We start from the raw sequence: 18,734 nt of genomic DNA on the forward strand, positions 1-18,734 counted from the left end.
TTTGCCAAACGACATCTAAAAAAGCCTTCACAGTTCTGGAACAACATCCTATGGACAGATGAGACCAAGATCAACTTGTACCAGAGTGATGGGAAGAGAAGAGTATGGAGAAGGAAAGGAACTGCTCATGATCCTAAGCATACCACCTCATCAGTGAAGCATGGTGGTGGTAGTGTCATGGCGTGGGCATGTATGGCTGCCAGTGGAACTGGTTCTCTTGTATTTATTGATGATGTGACTGCTGACAAAAGCAGCAGGATGAATTCTGAAGTGTTTCGGGCAATATTATCTGCTCATATTCAGCCAAATGCTTCAGAACTCACTGGACGGCGCTTCACAGTGCAGATGGACAATGACCCAAAGCATACTGCAAAAGCAACCAAAGAGTTTTTGAAGGGAAAGAAGTGGACTGTTATGCAATGGCCAAGTCAATCACCTGACCTGAATCCGATTGAGCATGCATTTCACTTGCTGAAGACAAAACTGAAGGGAAAATGCCCCAAGAACAAGCAGGAACAGAAGACGGTTGCAGTAGAGGCCTGGCAGAGCATCACCAGGGATGAAACCCAGCGTCTGGTGATGTCTATGCGTTCCAGACTTCAGGCTGTAATAGACTGCAAAGGATTTGCAACCAAGTATTAAAAAGTGAAAGTTTGATTTATGATTATTATTCTGTCCCATTACTTTTGGTCCCTTAACAAGTGGGAGGCACATATGCAAACTGTTGTAATTCCTACACCGTTCATCTGATTTGGATGTAAATACCCTCAAATTAAAGCTGACAGTCTGCAGTTAAAGCACATCTTGCTCGTTTCATTTGAAATCCATTGTGGTGGTGTATAGAGCCAAAAATGTTAGAATTGTGTCGATGTCCCAATATTTATGGACCTGACTGTAAGTCACCTTCTCTTTGTAATACCTGTCATACCCATACAAATTCGTGTCCTCATATGTCACAAAAACGCACACACACAAATACAGAACATGGTCTCTTAAATGCTGCACCGTCCGTGTTGTAATTAATTAGCGAGATTTCATCTCTGTTGCATTGCATCTCTCAAGTCTATTATTGAAGTCAATTCACGGCAGCCCACTTAATGTTGACGGGTTGACGCCATCTGTTTCAATGCCCAATCCCAAACAGCATGTGAAGTCTAAACCTGAGGGGTAATAAGCTCAGAGCTATCAAAGTGTTAGAGCTGCGTACGTCAGAGCCTTGCTGATTAATCTTTTATAACGTATTTGTGTGGGCGATGTGCCTCATTATGATCCTTACCTGGCAGCAGCAGCTGGTGTAATATGCAAATTTTCTCCCCGTTAGACTTGAATCAATACAATATCTTACCACCATTCAGTGTGTGTGTGTCTCATAGTGGCTGTTTTTTAAAGCGAGTGACTCGCTTTATGTGTAGCCGGCGAGCAGAGGGCGTGTCGACAATACAGCGCCTTACTCAAGGGTGCCAATAAATTCAATAATGACGCCAGTTAGCCCACCCAGCACAATACGTCCGATGGCAGTGCCATATATTATATATTAGTGATATATGGAGCTCCGACGCGGCTTGTTGTTAATGGCAGACCTTCTGCATAGTCCACAATGAGCCACAATAATGAACTGAGAGCAGGAGCTTTCCATGGTCCTGAACCTTTAGCCATTATATCAGACCAGGACGCGTTTGGATGATATCGCTTTTATTAAAGGTTAATTAAAGCTTATTAAAGGTTAAAGCTTATATTCGGGTACTTCTATTGAAAATATCAAACATGGAAGCGTTTTAATATTTTGTAGCTCATGTAACATGTCCACTGTTATTGTTTAGATTTAAATGCGTCAAAATAACCTTTATTCATGTCTTTTTGCAAGCGTCGTTACAAACGCAGGCACCGATCAGGCGCCGCAACGCTTCAGTGGAAATCTGGAAGCTGCACGTCATCTTAACACGGACCAATCAGCTGTGAGCTCGATGACTTCAGTAACAGTAAAATGGACGGATAACTATCCAAATTTAAGGAAAACCCCTTGGTATATGTACTTATTATATAATAACTGATTATTAATATTATGCTAGCATTATTATTATATTTGCTTTGATCTAATGGTCAGAAGTTATTCAAATGTAACGAATAATGCTGACGCAGATGTGATATTTGTAAATAAAATAATTGTATTTCCGCATAATAAAGTTTCTGCAGTAGCTGTGCATCGCGTGAAAACCCGCCACAACTGACGCTTCCTATTTACTTTTGACGCGCCGCTAGCGTCCGGTGGACAGCGTGTTCGGTTTAGGGTGGAATTCAAAACTGCACGTTTACAAATGCCATAGCAACCGAGCGGTCGCGTCTTTAATGCACCGCTGCCGTAGACATTATTTTTATGCGCGAATGTGGAGTTCATAGATATATCTATGGTGGAGTTAGCAGAAGGCTGTGCTGCAGCAGCTGGATATTGAACACCACGATGTGCTCCTGAAGAAGAGTTGCAAAGCAATGATGTCATAGTTTTAAGTAGGAGCCATGGGAGAGCATATGGTTCGTACCCGCTACCGAAAGGAAGTGTTGCTTTGTTATGAGCAGGCGGCGCTGTAGCTGGCGGAAGAGGAGGTCGCCCAGCCCAGTGTCTCTTCGCCTGGAATAGAGAAGCCGAGGAGAAGACGCGAAAACGGCGAGAAGACAAAGCTGCTACAATGGCCGCGAAATCCGACGGGGTGCTAAAGATGAAGAAGAGCGATGTAGCATTCACGCCTTTGCAGAATTCGGATCACTCGGGTTCAGTTCAAGGGCTCGCTCCGGGATCGCAGCCGGATTCTGGAACCGGAGAGGCGGACTTCGTCAACGGGGAGTCGCGGTGCTGTGGCTCAAATTCGACATGTCTCCGCCTCAGCAGGGAGCAGCAGAAATACACGGTCTGGGACTGTCTGTGGATCCTCGCCGCAGTGGCGGTGTATTTCGCGGATGTGGGCACTGATATTTGGCTTTCGGTCGACTATTACCTCCGCCGCGACTACTGGTGGTTCGGGCTTACGCTGTTTTTTGTGGTGCTCGGCTCGTTCTCCGTGCAGGTCTTCAGTTTCCGCTGGTTCGTCCATGATTTCAGCATCGAGGAGAGCTCCGGCGGCGGCAGCGACACGGCGAACTGCTCCCACATGGACGGGAAGCTGCTCAGCTGCTCCGCTTCTCACGGAGACGTCGGAGCCCACCCGTCTACGCCTCAAAGACAGACGTCCACGGCGAGCAAGAGCAACACCACAAGCAACAGCAGCAACAGCGCTACCGCAGCCCGGACTAGTAAGACACGCTCAGCGTCCTGTTCCCTCTGTATCTGGCTGTTGCAGTCCGTCATTCACATCTTACAGCTCGGACAAATCTGGAGGTGAGCTCGAGCAGCGCTTTATTTTCAACGGCACTTGTGATTTGAAGAGTCGAGGTCGGGTATTTACTGCTTGTCCTCTTTAAAATGCAGCACCTATGTTGTTTAGAGCAGCGTGCTTGAATGACACACTCCAAGCATGTTCTTGAGTTTGCAGTGGTTGACACGTTAAGGCCAACACACACATTGTGTGGGCTGGAGAGCTAATTTATCATCCTGTTTTCACTGTAAAGCTCATAACAGTGGAGTATGGGGTATAAAATTGCTTCTTATCTAGTTTGCAACAAGAGAAGGCACTTGTAGTGTTGTATTTGTACTTGGTACAAAATGAAAAAGATTTATGGATTGAATCAAGCTCGAATGACTAAAGAGTTCATGAGAATAGTAGACGTTCATTGACTCGTTCCGTTCAAATCCATTATTAATGTAATTGAGAATAAACCTCATAGAGAACTGAAGGCTATTAGTGGGCGATTGATCGCCTTGTATGAAAAGTAGATGCAAATATTTCCCCCGTGGCATCTTACGGTGCATGAGGTTATTGGCTCACCCATGGAATTGTATTCTCTTTGCAGGTCAGTACATTCATTTACCCATGGTTGTACTCAAAACTTACACCAGTGACAGAGCTAATGAACGGGATTGTGGAAACCTATTGGGTTTCACAGCGTCAGCCCATCAGGGTCTTCAGAAGTCTGAATGAGTTCTGATCAGCGTGTTCAATAGAGTGATATTCCATTTACTCTAAGTCTTTGACCCTGAGGATTGTGTTTGGATGCTGTCCAAACTGTAAAGGTTGTGGAATTGCTATATTGGAAGTAGGCCATCAAAGCCATGGTCTGATATGTAGCAGTGATTGCATAGCCGAGGTACATTATGAACAGCCTTTTTATGAAATCACACGGTGCTGTTGTTACTTACAGATGTGGCATTTCCAAATGCTACCATACAGCTGCGTTGGTTTTCAGCTCCCATATTTGTGTCCAGTCAGCTCTGAGTTTGAAGAATGTTGCTCAGCGAGAGTTGATAATTGAATAAAAGCCAGTCGTGGAAAAGACTTAATAGCCCACTTCACAAAACTAGGCCACAACCACACCAATGCAGCCCAACTCCTGCAAAGTGCTCTGAACGCTTGAGCACTTCACCTGGGTATTTTCGTAAAACATTAGTATTATTTTGCTTCCTCTGAAATGGCTGATTTGAAAGATCGTTTCCTTACATTATTTCTGCTTTACCATTTCTTTCTCTCTTTTTTTTGGTGTCATCCTGGCGGTGTCACATGCTGTATGGTGACGGGAGTGAAGCTGACACAGTTGTGCAGTTGTGTGCTCTCAGAGGGGGAGGATTGTTCAGACATGCGCTGCACGTGGCTCTGTGCAAAAGGTTCACCAGTCTGGGGACATCTCACAAAGCAAGGCAATATAAAAATAGCTTGCTTTGCTAGCTAAGTTTTTGATATTCAACAAAGGAAATATGTCAGACTGAGTGCTAGAATTGGAATTTGATTGTGCAAGGTGAAGGTCTACATATTAATGTATTCCCATAGTAATGTGAAGAGAAAATCCTAACTGTGGGAATGAGAAAGCCTTGCATAAAAGTTTTTCTTTTTTTTTTTGCAAGCATTTATATATGACCTTTAATTCAAAGGAATATACCTGCATGCTTACATAGATTTCAGGTCGACATACTAGCAAGTTTTTGTTGCATTGTTGCTGAATCATGCTATCCTGTACTGATCTGGGCTTTTTGACAGGGTTCTCTTTTTCCGTGCTAAGAAATTGAATACCGGATATGTGATTGTATATTGTGAGTCTCCACATCAGTAAAGTACGGTTACCTAACCATACAGAGAAATCTGTGCATGTAGTCATACACTCTTAAAAATTAAGATTCTTTAACATCCAAGAATCTTTCCATCGCCCCCAAAGGTTTTTTACAGTGGAAAAAAGTTTTTTTAGTTTTTGAAATGTTCTTAAAACTAAGAAGAAAAGGTTATTTGTGATCTGTTCACTGAAAGGTTTTATGGTTGTTATTTGGAATCACAAAACAAACTAAAAAAACAACAATAATATGCTTTGATAGTGGAAAATAAAATAAAAGCCACATTAACATACCACATATCACACTAACTGTCAATTTAATATTTTTTATTTTTGAACAGCAGTTAGCAACTAGACTTTGTGTAGGTAATGTGCTTTCATTTGATTAAAAAAAGTTTAATTTAATTTTTTTTAGGACTATAATTTTGTATTTTGCACTATTTTAATGGCCCACGCATCTCCTCTCTATGATGAGCATACACTCATCTGGTCAAGAATATGCTTGCAGGTTAAAAAATTAGATTTTGAGTTCTTTCTTTTTGTGTATTTTTCAAATATGTTTTTCAATGACAACGCTGTCTTGTTCTGTCCTGATTGGATTAAAAAATTTCATGTATTTCCAAAACAATGTCATGGCAATTCGTGAATGCATTAGGTTTTAGCGAATTGATGGCCAATTCATATGATCGCATTCATACTTTTTTGTACGATCTGTTTACACCCCAGTGATGGTTATGTTTTAGGGATGGACCAGGGGCGTTGCTAGACCCCTTTTGTCGTGGCCTAATGGTTAGAGAGTTGGACTCGTAATCCAAAGGTTGCGGGTTTGAGTCTCGGGCCGGCAGGGATTGTAGGTGGGGGGAGTGAATGTCCAGCGCTCTCTCCACCCTCAATACCACGACTGAGGTGCCTTGTCCAGCGCTCTCTCCACCCTCAATACCACGACTGAGGTGCCTTGTCCAGCGCTCTCTCCACCCTCAATACCACGACTGAGGTGCCCTTGAGCAAGGCACCGAACCCCCAACTGCTCCCCGGGCGCCGCAGCATAAATGGCTGCCCACTGCTCCGGGTGTGTGTTCACGGTGTCTGTGTGTTCACTGCTGTGTGTGTGCACGTTGGATGGGTTAAATGCAGAGCACGAATTCCGAGTATGGGTCACCATACTTGGCAGTATGTCACTTCACTTTTACTGGGGCACGTGCCCCAGTATAAATCTAGTTTAGGTTTTAACAATTTACTTTATTTGTCAGTGTATTCATTTACATCGATAATCAAAAAACAAAACTGGTCTTTATGCAACATAGTAACCTAATTCACGCGAGGCAATGCCTCCATCGCGGTATGATTGGATATGATCGGTTAAGATTGAATGTGATTGGTTCATGCCATAAATCCCGCCTCTTGTTTTCATGCAAACTCTCGGCGTGAATGAAGACAATGATGGCGTTATCGATTTTATATTAAGTAAACAGCTCACCCGCTTAGATATCACTGCTTCGTGACACATCAAAATAAAACTTCAAATGGCCTGAAAACGTGATGACTAGTTAGTGAGCATTCAGCGTGATGAAATTAAGTATCTTCGTGTCTGTGACAGTGTTAATAGGGCTTTTATGACGATGACTCAAATAAGTTGACTATTAAAAAGAATATCTGAACATCAGTTCACTATTAAAAAACAGAGTGTCTATTACACTAAGTGCAAATAATTGGTAAAAGCAATTTACACTAACCCCGCCCATCAAGGTAAGCTTACTACAAAAGATGCCAATTCATTGACAAACCCAGTGGCAAATCCAAAATCCATGTAATAATTTGAATTAAAATGATAATTTACTCTCAATATGTTATAATTGCATTTTATAATGCTCTACAATACTAATGTGCAGATAATTGCCACTATTTGAAATAAGTAGTATAAATAGCAGAAAATCCTACTATTTTAACGTAGTGTAAATAGAATGTATAGTTATTTGTACTTAGTGTAAATAGCATATTGCAAAGAAAATACTGCTATTTTCACTTAGTGTAAATAGCATCTAACTAAGATTAATAAATACTGTAGAAGTATTGTTAATTCTTAGTTCATGTTAACTAATGTTAGGCTAACTAATAAAGTCTTTCCAAAATATTGTTCAAATTGTTACTGCCTTTCGGTATTATTTTGGAATAAATCTAAAAATGCATAAAAACACTATGAAATGTATAATTATTATTTAAAATGTTAAATAAAATAAAAGCTAATGTTAATAAAATACGAATAAGTTAAGTGTAACAGGGACAATACTGTAAATTACAGGATAAATACTGTATATAACTGCCTCCTCATTTTAATTTAATGCTCAAAAAATGAACCAACCTTGTTTGGATTTGGCTGAGAAACTGGGGAATGCCTTTGTTTGTTTGATTGTTTGTTTTTCTAGATTAAATATGCTCTTTATTTTAGTCGCAGCCGTAACATGACTGGTTTCTTGAAATATTGTAATTGTAAATTCTTGAAAAGATGTAATTATTCATTGTTATCATTGTGTAATGTAGAAGAATGCAGATGTGCAAGAAAAAAGTTCTCTCTGCTTTTATTATTTCCATACAGCGTATGCCATTTATGCCGTAAACAATGTAAATTGTTAAGTATGTTAAAGATATTTAAAAATGTTCAAACATACATGTTTACCTTCCTCAGTATTGTTGCACTGTAAGAATAGTTGTTTAGGCAAAAAAAGTTTGTACAGTGCATTGTGTTGCACACTATCTTTTTTCTTTCAAGAAAAAGTAATGGGGGCCTGTGCCCCAGTAGAGCTTTAGGTCTAGCAACGCCCCTGATGGACCCTTATGCTTAGTTTTTTTCCTAAAAAATTATCAAATCTGTGTGATTTACTTTGTACAAATTTATATGAAATCACCAACTTGCAAAATAGATACATTTTCCCATGACAACGGTTTGATATTTTTGTCGTCCTTTAAAATGAATGGTAAAAGGCCATAAATAATTAGACTAGACAGACTAGAGTTTTCAGTTTTAGCTTACATCTTCAGAGAAATTTGGATGCATTTGTGACACCAGGAAATAATATTTATCTTATATCTTATTAGGCATAAGATGGAACTCTTATCTTCTGACCTCAGTTTAAGACCACTATATCTACACGATACATATCTATGCATAAATCACTCTTACATCTCATATTTCCATCATATGTCTTACAACCTAATTATTTTTAATTGAAGGTAATAAATACATTTCCTTATCATTTTGAAAGTCATTCTATATCTGTGTTTCTGCATGTGGAGTCTTGCTGATTGCGACCTACATGATTGCACTGCAAATGAGCGTGCACCAAACCACTGAGTGCATGCCACTTGTTGTTGACTACACGCTGTGTATATGTATGCATATGGGTCTGAATAAAGTATGAAGCATTTATATTGGCACAGTAGGGTTCTACTTGGTGCTGGGGTTGTTATTTGAGTATGTTTTACAAGAAAATATTATTTTAGACTTTCTACTTTGCCATTTTTAATTCAGTGTGTTACTTGCTGTTTCTTTTATAATGAATTGCGAAATTTTCTAGCAATCAACATTTCATGATAAATTCATTATGCTACTTGCCATTTGTTAATTGTGAAATGCAGAAATCGATGTGCTACACCCTTTCTTTTTAAATATCAATTAAATATCATTTAATATAAAGCGCGATATATGCACACGTGAAGTTTATGGAAGTGTTTCAGCGGTTCTTCATTCTGAAACTGAAATCGGCAGCATAATTTATTTTACTTTTTTTTGCCAGCAAGCAACCCATCAAAATAAAACCTCAGTGGTTTACCATTTGAAAATGATGAAAATAAAGCATAAATGGGCAATATAACCAAAATCTTATATCACGATATGAGTAATTGCATTTCATATATTGCACGACATAGGCTAGTTGTTTTTGCTTTAAATAAGGTCTTTCATATCAAAATTTTTGATATGACATAGAAATGTCATAATTCTTGTCATCAGTGTCAATATCACAAAAAGCTAATACTAGCCTAAATTAAAAAAACTAAAAACTCAAGCTCACTAAGACATGTAAACTGATTAATTCAAGAACAGTGAGAAATGTTCTCTCTTTTGTTGTTTGATTAACAAATGACAGACAGCTGTCTCTTTAAGATCTGCCCGGATCCAGTGGGTTTTCTTTCTCAGCTGTTTCCTTTCACTTAATACCTAAATTACTGTTTTTGAGGATACTTGCAAATACCAGCATTTTAACACATACAAGTGTGTGTATTTAATTATTCAAGACCTATAAATTGACAAAAATAATTCAGTTCAGTACTTCTATGTGCGCCATCTTCATATGTGTGCGCTCAGTGCTCAGAAACATTGTGTTTCAACAGCTTAAAATCACTTGTTTTTAAACCGCAATGCTTAAAAATGTGTGCAAATGATAATTTGTGACTGCGTAGGACAGCAACATCATGTGAGCATGTATCCACAATAGAGAGGATACTCGAAAATCTCTACCAGTTGACAAAATTTACTGGTTAATCTTGTCTACTGGTGTATTGCCCACCCCAAGTATATATTTACTTAAATATTTAGTGAATATTTAGTCATTTTTTTTGTGTAATTTTACAGTAAAATTACAGTATTTCTTATTTTGTTTAATATTTGTGTTTAATAATAAAATCAAATTAATAATTATAACTTTATAGTGATATTGAAGTGATCAAACCTCAAGTAGAAAAATATATTTTTTAAACATCTGTTCATTTTATGGTTACTGAGTTGGTTCCTGTAAAAAGTAAACCCAAGTATGTCACCCAGTTTTTTCTAGATGTAGTTATTCAGATAAGGTTATTCAAGTCAACAAGTGAAAATTTCTGTATCACAATGTCAATTTTTTAAGATCATGCAGCCAGCCTTATTGTAGATACTTCCTTGCAGTTACTCAGCTAACATATTATGGATTTTGATATTGATTTAATACAGAAACATTAAGTGTTGGACTTTATTGTCCTTTAATCGATTATGATCCGAGATGAAAGTGACCAATGATAGATAATAATTGTGCTATGAAGCTGTAAAACAGGGCCCTTCTCTCTCCTACAAAGAGGCTCCTTTCCAAGCAACAGCTCTCCAATGATCTCAGCCTGAATTACCATATTGAGTTAAACATGGAGATTTATGCCAATGAGTGTGATTTTATGTATAGTAATGCAAACAAATGGTACAGCTGAGCCAGGCCATTGCTATTTAACTCGATCCATGTCACCCATGCTCCCACCCACACTGTCTGCCACATCCCATTGAGAGAAGGCAAGATGCAGCCTCTAATTTAAAAGCAAGGTGGCAGGTATCTACAAGAAAGAACATGTATTCAAACAGGCCAGAATTTACATAATATACCGTCACGCTTATACATGCATAACACTTTGCCTGATTTCATAAGTACTCATTTAATTCTGCTCTTATTTTGAGCTGAGATCATCTGTGAAGTGCGTTCTCTGAAAGATGTCAACACACCAGTCAGACGAGCATTAATGATCAGATGGTTTTAATCACATCGCACTTGTCATGAATTACACTCAAAGCAACAGTAAATCAAAACAGTCGATTATAACTTCCTAAATGACTGAATAAAACTCAATAATGCAATAACACTTTTATCGAAAACAAAAAAAGGAATAAAAATCACTTTAGTTTATAGTAGTGGGAACAAACAGCAAAAATATATTCATCTGTATTGAGTAAACAGAACTTGAGAGGATAAAAGCTTATTATCACACGTTTAGCATCACAAGGAAATGACTGGAATGACTTTTTAACTTGGCTGAATCAAAGTTAAAGCCTCTTTAAGAACAAAGAGTACTCCAGGGTGTCTTGAAGCAGCTCTCACATGAGAGGTAAGAGAGATCAGATCTGTGTATAGTAGCTTGCAGCTGAGCTACACTGTAAAAAAAAATCTGTCAAATTTACGGTAAAAAACTGGCAGCTGTGGTTGCCAGAATTCTACCGTAAAAAATACGGTAGCAACGTTTTAGGTTTTATGGTTTTAACTTAAATTTACAGTTAAATACCGTAATTTCTTTAACTGATATAATCTTAATAACCAACCTATTAAAGTACTGAAATTTATTTTATTCCTTTGAAATACACTGATAACCACCAAATGCAGATGATGATGAGAAAGTCACATGATGAGCCAAAGCCCATCACAAGCAACTTTTAAACAATAACATATACAGAAGGTGCACAGTGTCATTCACACAAGCACTAAACACCATCATGGTGAGACTCCTTAAACTGAAATATGCTATAAACATTAATTTAACAACATTAGATGTAACATACAACCCTAATAAACATACCTGATAAGAAAAAACTAAGAAGAAACATAGTTATTTCAAAGAAAAAACGTCAAATTCAAACAGAATTTGAAATGGAACGCAGGGAATTCTGGGAACGTCAGTTTACGGTTTTTCCCTGTAAATTTTACAGGAACTTTCCGTTAACCATGTAACAGGTTTTTACCGTAGCATTTTCACAGTTTTTTACCGTTAAAATCACGATCATTTTTTACAGTGTATGAACTTGTAGTGAGAATCTAATTTTCATTGAACTATAATACACATTGGGCCATCTAACAATGCAAACATTTAACAAAGCTCAATTTTGGGTGCTATTAACATGAATTCCACAGAGAAATGGGATAATAGAGTATGTGAGGGGGTTATTTCATTCCAACAGTAGAAATAACGAACAGCTGTCTTTCACAGATTTGCAATTGGCGACCAGATTTTAAGGTTTTAGAGGAGTGTGTGGAGACGTTTTTCAGCAGATAGGCTGGATGCAAAAGAATTCTTGGTGTGAGGTCTGCTCGAGCTTTAAATTGAATCTCAAGAATTTAAAAGTTTGAGTGGTTTGAGTGAAGTCGCAACCTAACATATATATCATGACAAATATGTTGTATGTATAGGCTATACTTTAAAAAAAATCCCTCAACTTGTCAGACAGTGGTCACCATGCATTTTCAAAAAAAAAATCTCATAGAAATGTTGTAACCGACTAGTTGACCAGGCTAACAAACCCCACATATATATATATATATATATAGACTGTATATGCAATCCATTTAGCCTCCTTTTTGGGATATTTCACCCAAAAATGAAAATTATGTCATTAATTACTCACCCTCACGTTATTCCAAACCCATAAGACATTCGTTCATCTTCGGAACACAAATATTTTGATGAAATCTGAGAGCTTTCTGACCCTCCATAGACGGCAACGTAACTGGCACTTTCAAGGCCCAGAAAGGTATTAAGGACATCATTAAAATAGACCATGTGACATCAGTGGCTCAACTGTAATTTTATGAAACTATGAGAATACTTTTTGTGTGCAAAGAAAACAAATGAATTCAAAAAAATTATTCTCTTCCATGTCAGTCTTCGACGTTAGTCTTCTAATACATTAATCAAAAATCCATACTGATTGCTGCTATAAGTAGGTCTTATATGTGCAAGTGTCACATTATCCTTCAGAAAAATCATTCTAACAAGATTTGGTACTTAAGAAACATTTCTTATTATTAATGATGTTGAAAACAGTTGCACTGCATAATATTTTTGTGTAAACTGGTATACTTCTTTCTTTTCTTCTTTTTTTAATTATTTGATCAATAGAAAGTTTAAAAGAACAGTGTTCATTTGAAATGGAAGTCTAAATGTCTTTGTTAAAAACTCCCTAGCATAAATGGTCTTGATGGCACTTCTGTGCAAGCCTGTTGGCATTTACATTTTTGCTTTTAATAATCTGAGAAGTGATGACTATGTTGAAGGGCGCAAATGCTCAAGCTGATGCAAGTAAGCCACAGCATCTCTCAGGGTAGATAAAATAACTGCTTTCTAATTTCTGGATCATAAATCTGGTCTGTATTTCCCCCAAATGCATCTGCTTGGAGTGCTGGGCATGATAGGTCCCACCTGCAGCCATTGTTTGAGTGTGTAGTGTGCCGTGTGCTAGTGCTGATGACCTGTTTTCTCTAAGCTGGGCGCTCAGGAGACATCAGGAAGCATCTCACCAGATGCAGCCCTGCAGTCCACCCTCGACTGGCATGTCCTCTCTCACACCCACACCCGCACAATTATAATTAATGTTGGAAAATGCAATTATGAATGTGAGCATGGCTCATTTAACAAACAAACAAGTTCAAAATGATGCCATCTGTAATGTATATTTATGCAGAACAGGGTTAGAGTGGATGCATTAGTGGACTGATGCTCTGCAAAAGGCCTCTAGAAAAGTTCTCACCTTCTTGAGAAATGGTCCTTAACTGGTTGCTGAGGGTGTTACATGTTAATGATATGTATTTTTATACATGCCAAACTCTCTGAATAAGCTCGTCCTGTTCCCCGGGAAGAAAGTGGGAAAGTTGTATCATTTTCTGTAGATGGATATGAAGTCTGATATTGCATATCTCCTCAAATAGCCCCCTTTTGTTTCCACTAGGTGTGTTGTGTGATCTAAATTAGATGATAATTGGTCCTCATTATGTGCCTGCAATTTAAACCATCTCTACATGCTTACAGGCTTTTATACCCTCCATTGTGCTTTAAAGCTTATTGACTTGTGTTTAATATTGTATTGAATACACTGGTCTGCCCTTATTATGTATGTGGGTGGTAAAGAATTATTGCTGATTGCTAGAGTTTAAAACAAACCATTTTTAATAAGCTGTGAAATTGCTACAATTCAGATATAGAAATGGCAGACAATGGCACTCTGGAACTGTACTTTTATGAAGGAGGTAAAGTAGATGACCTCTATTAACCCTATAATAATGAAAAAAAGCTGTTTGGGGCTCAGCACCAGGATGTTAAGAGCCATTGCTTTGCTTTAAGCTGAAAATAAGTGAGAAGGTGGAAACGGAGCCCCATTCCGCAGACAAAGTCAATAAAAAAGCAGTCTGTGCCCTTCCTTTATCCAGATTCAACTTCAGGATGGGTTTTTTAGAGAAATGTGCTTGTGAACGGTGATCAGATGAAGATCAAGATGCTGATACCAAAGGTAAATCTTACTCAATTAATAATCTGTTTCTTATCGCCACATTTTTGTCAGGTCATGTTGACTCAGCAAAAAGAAGAAGAAAAGTCAACTGTGCTCTCCCGCGCCCCAAGTGGACGTTGTTTAGATGCTCTCTGGGTGCATGTTTGCATTGAAATGCTCTGTTTGTTTGGCTGAACACTGGTGACTAAGGATCGAGCTGACTAATGCCATAAATATGAGCAAGACTCGGCATGGGTTGCCCACCTTGGATGAATATTTAACATTGCGTGCTGTGAGAGACCTGACTGCCACCTCTTGCATTATTTACCACATTCCGGCTTGTCTGTAATGCTCAAGCAGCACGTGGTGTTCTTCCTCGCTAGGTCACTGCTTTAAGTGACCGAAAAACACCAACACTTAAACACATGGATAAATCCGAACATGTACAGAATGTAACAAAACGTCTATCTTAGCCAGCTTAGAGTTTAACTCCATTTTAAAGCAGCAGCTTTGAAAATAAGTCATAAGATTGACTTTAAGGAATGGAAATTTATCTGTGCCTCTATCTTGTTTTCTAGACTGTAATGAAGTTGGGATGGAGAACTTTTCAGATGTTTCTCCAAAGATAAAGACCCCAGTTATCTTGTGTATGTAAAGACCCTTTAGAGTTTCAGAAAAGAAAAAAAAAGCCAAATTTGCCAAGCTGCCAACATCGGAAATTTCTATTTGAACTCAATATTCTCTTAATTTTAAATGTTCATTAAGGTTTCATTTGTTTGTGAAAACATAGAGTGAAAATATACAAATTTAGTCTTTCCTTTACAGAAAACTGTGCTTTTCAGTTGATTTCATGGGGTCTTTAAATGAGCTGCTGATCTCAGGTGTGTCTGTGGAGACCAAAGTGGCTGTATTTTGGGTAATGTAACTGAGGATCAGTCCATTGAGCATCTGGATGTTTCCCTCTGTCCAGTTCTCCATGGCCCATCACTCCTCATTTGATCTGTTGCTTGAAATCAAGTGAAAAATATCAGGACACTCACTTCATTAAGCTCTCTCTCTGCATCAAAGGTGCGAGGTGTATGTGTGTATGTACTGTAGGAGCGAGAGAGAGATAGATATAAAGACAAACTGAGAAAGTATGACCATTTGAAAAAGATTATGTACTTAAAGAAGTAAATTGTGAAGATGTGGAATAAGAGACTTTGAGGTGTTGAGTTCTTCCACCTTACTTTAGGCTATCAACTGCATTTCTTAATTCAGCAGTGAGGGCAGCAGGTAGCAGGTCTCTCAAGAGCAGGTATGACTTTTCACAAGAGCCACTGTCAGTCAGGTTGTCAAAGGCTGCCCATTGCCGCGTCCTGATCTAAAGTGATATAGCTCAATGGCAGAAAAACCAAACCATCTCTGAACCATCAACTGAACTGCCGTGCATTTCATTTAAAGGGATAGTTCACCCAAAAATGTATCATCATTTATTCACCTTCATGTTGTATTTTAGACCTGTATGAATTTCTTCCTTATGTTTTAACTAAACAGTTGCTGGTAGCCACTGACTTCCATAGAAAAAGAAGAAGATAGAAGATTTCTACTTAAATTCTGAACTTCCTATTCATCAAAGAATCCTGAAAAACATCAGTTTTCACAAAAATATTAAGCAGCACAACAGTTTTCAACCTTGATAATAATATAAAATGTACTGAATTTCAAATCAGCATATGAGAATGATTTCTGAAGGGTCATGTGACACTGAAGATTGGTGTAATCATGGCTGCAGAAAAAATAATTAAATATACATATATATATGTGTGTGTATGTGTGTGTGTGTAATTAAATAATTAATTGACAATATTGCTGTCTTTTATTGTATTTTTGCATATGTTTTATCAAATATGGTTGTGTAATTTTAAGTTAACTTTAAGCTAAATGTTACTTAATACATTAAAATGTAAAGCATTTTACTGTACACCAATAATATATATCATACAGTAAGAATCAGTGAGTACAATAAGCATCATAAAGTATGTAAATGCATTAATATGGTACTATATCGAAGGTTTGTAAGTCAGGCTTTTTCAAACTGCTTACACACAAAATCTTTACTTGTCCCATAATTTCTGAAACCTGACACTCAAACACCAGAACCACAGATTAACACATTAGTATGTGTAAAACCATACTCTAATTCCCAGTCTTTGACTCAGTTTTCAATTTCATAAAACACTTTTTGCAAAACACAACACATAATTCTGTATGTAACACACAAAAATCTAATAGGAATTAATATTATGGCAAAGCTGTTTACAAATGTTTGCTTTTGAGATGTGTTTGTGATATTTCGAATGCAGTGCTTCATTTTGCAAGAGATGTGAGGCATTTTGCATGTTGTGTGTAATTCTTGGATTTATGTGTAAAGTCTGGAAAAAAAGAGGCAAAGTTTTGAAAATGTGTGTAAGCAGTTGAAAAAACTGTACATTAAGTACAAGGGGGTCCCTGCTCCATCTCTCTCCAATGGGTTCTTGGTCTGAAATAGCTGAAGACCACTTGTCTAAAATGCTTTAACATGTTCCAGATTGCAGTTTCAGCATAATGTTTCTGACCTTATGATATAGTTTAATGTCGATTTAAGCACCAAAATGTTACTGTATAACAACAGATGTAAAGCAGTAGAAAATAAAGAATAACCTGAAGATGCAGAAAAAGAGACTTGGTGGACATCAGACAATTACTCTGTTTCCATGGCAATAGACATTGGCTTGATGACATGGCAGCTTATTCTCAATTACCTGCATTAATCTGTTCTGTCAAAACAAGCGGTCTTGTTTATTTGCGTTGTTGAGAATATAAGTATGTGTGTGTATGTGTGTGCAGTAGCAGCTCTGGGAGGTGATGTCATCAGTGTGATGTCAGTTACACAGGCTCTGCAAGACTAGAGTTGACTCTGAAATTGCATACTGTCTAGTAGGTATATATAGTTTAATAATTACTTTGTGACCGGTAAAATGAAACTGGGTGTGAATGAAATTCGGACATGGCTGTATCTGCCATATGTCTCTTCACTGGAATTCATAACTCATTCATGATGTGGCCTCATGGGATAGTAAAGTGTCCATCGGATCAGAATCTCACCAGAAATTGTAAGTCATCTGTGTACTTTTCTCCTTCTGTTTTATAAACACTATACCGAATTTAGACACTCATCTCACATGTTGTTTTTCACCTGTTATATGGGTACAGGATAGTGCAGTGAAACACAATGGCAAAATGCTTAGCTTATCAAATGGCTTGATGCAGAAAATAAGGAAAGAAGCAATTTTGCTTCTCTCAAATCACCCACTCTTTATTGTGCAAGGAGATCATTTTCATTTAATTTGAGTCTGTTGCTCTGAAATGGAGAGCTCTTAAATATATTTCCCACTCCTCTTCAATCTGCTCTGCTTAAAGGATGCCTGCTGTTATAGACTAGTTGCCACATAGTTGGACTGAGCCGAGTTTCTCCCTCAAGCTGTGAAATGATGCAGGAGTTCATCACGGCACTGATTAAATGGGTCAAAGCTCTGCTTATTATAAATTTCACTCCCAATCCACAGAAAATCACTTTGACCCCTCTGCATATCCTTATTTGCTCACTAGGTTTTGATTATACATTTACCGTCTGATATGGGTCATTTGAGATGTTGTGTCATAGAGGTGCAGGATTCAAAGAGAGGCAGAAATGCGAGTATGCTTGTGAAAAGTGACTCATTTGCAGTTTGCACTGCTCTGCATGGGTGAACTCAAAATGAGTTCAAGAAAGCGTCCAGGCTGCTTTTATTCATTGAGTGTTCTGTCCCACACATCTTTTCAGATCTACTCACTAATGTGAGTGAGGACGGACTTTTTATGTAAATATCAGAAAATGTTCATTATACAGCGTGAGAGTAAATGTGTGGCAATGGGTCTCATTCACTGTTGCTAAACCACAATGTCCTTACTACCTTTCTGGGCCATGAACGTGTCAGTTGCATTGCTGTCTATGGAGGGTCAGAAAACTCTGATTTCAACTCTGACTCTTTGATTTCATCCAAAATATTTAAATTTGTGTTCTGAAGATGAGCGAATGTCTTACGGGTTTGGAACGACATGAGGGAGAGTAATTAATGGCATAATTGTCATTTTTGGGTGAACTATCCCTTTAATGTTTTCAAGCAGAAAAGTTTCCTTAATAACTTACATTTCTAGGATTTAGAATTATTTGCTAATTGTTTGCCATTATAACTTTAGCCAGAAACTTCAACACCAATAATGCACTTTTGGTTTTGGCACCACCCCCTGTCGATCAGAATGTGGAAATACAAAATTCAGAAGTTCGATCTATCCCATGCAGCAAAAAATATAAATATTTGCAAATATATTTTAAATATATTTCAAAATACACAAAAAAAATATTTGCTAAAGTGTTTCAATATATATTTACGCAAATATATATTTTTACCCATATACTTTTCTGACCTTTTTTTTGTATATTCTT

At 37.8% G+C, this 18,734-nt stretch overlaps 1 pseudogene across 1 annotated transcript in view; it reads left to right on the forward strand.

Annotated features, from left to right (window-relative positions):
* The first annotated feature begins 2,566 nt into the window (after positions 1 to 2,566).
* The window catches only part of LOC306846280 (XK-related protein 4-like), a 52,048-nt pseudogene continuing 35,880 nt past the window's right edge, over positions 2,567 to 18,734 (forward strand). Inside the window, exon 1 of the transcript in view lies at positions 2,567 to 3,370. The product of the transcript in view is annotated as an XK-related protein 4-like (transcript). The remainder of the gene's footprint in view (positions 3,371 to 18,734) is intronic.

Source organism: Barbus barbus, assembly GCF_936440315.1.
Source record: "Barbus barbus genome assembly, chromosome: 26".
NCBI classification, from domain to species: Eukaryota; Metazoa; Chordata; class Actinopteri; order Cypriniformes; family Cyprinidae; genus Barbus; species Barbus barbus.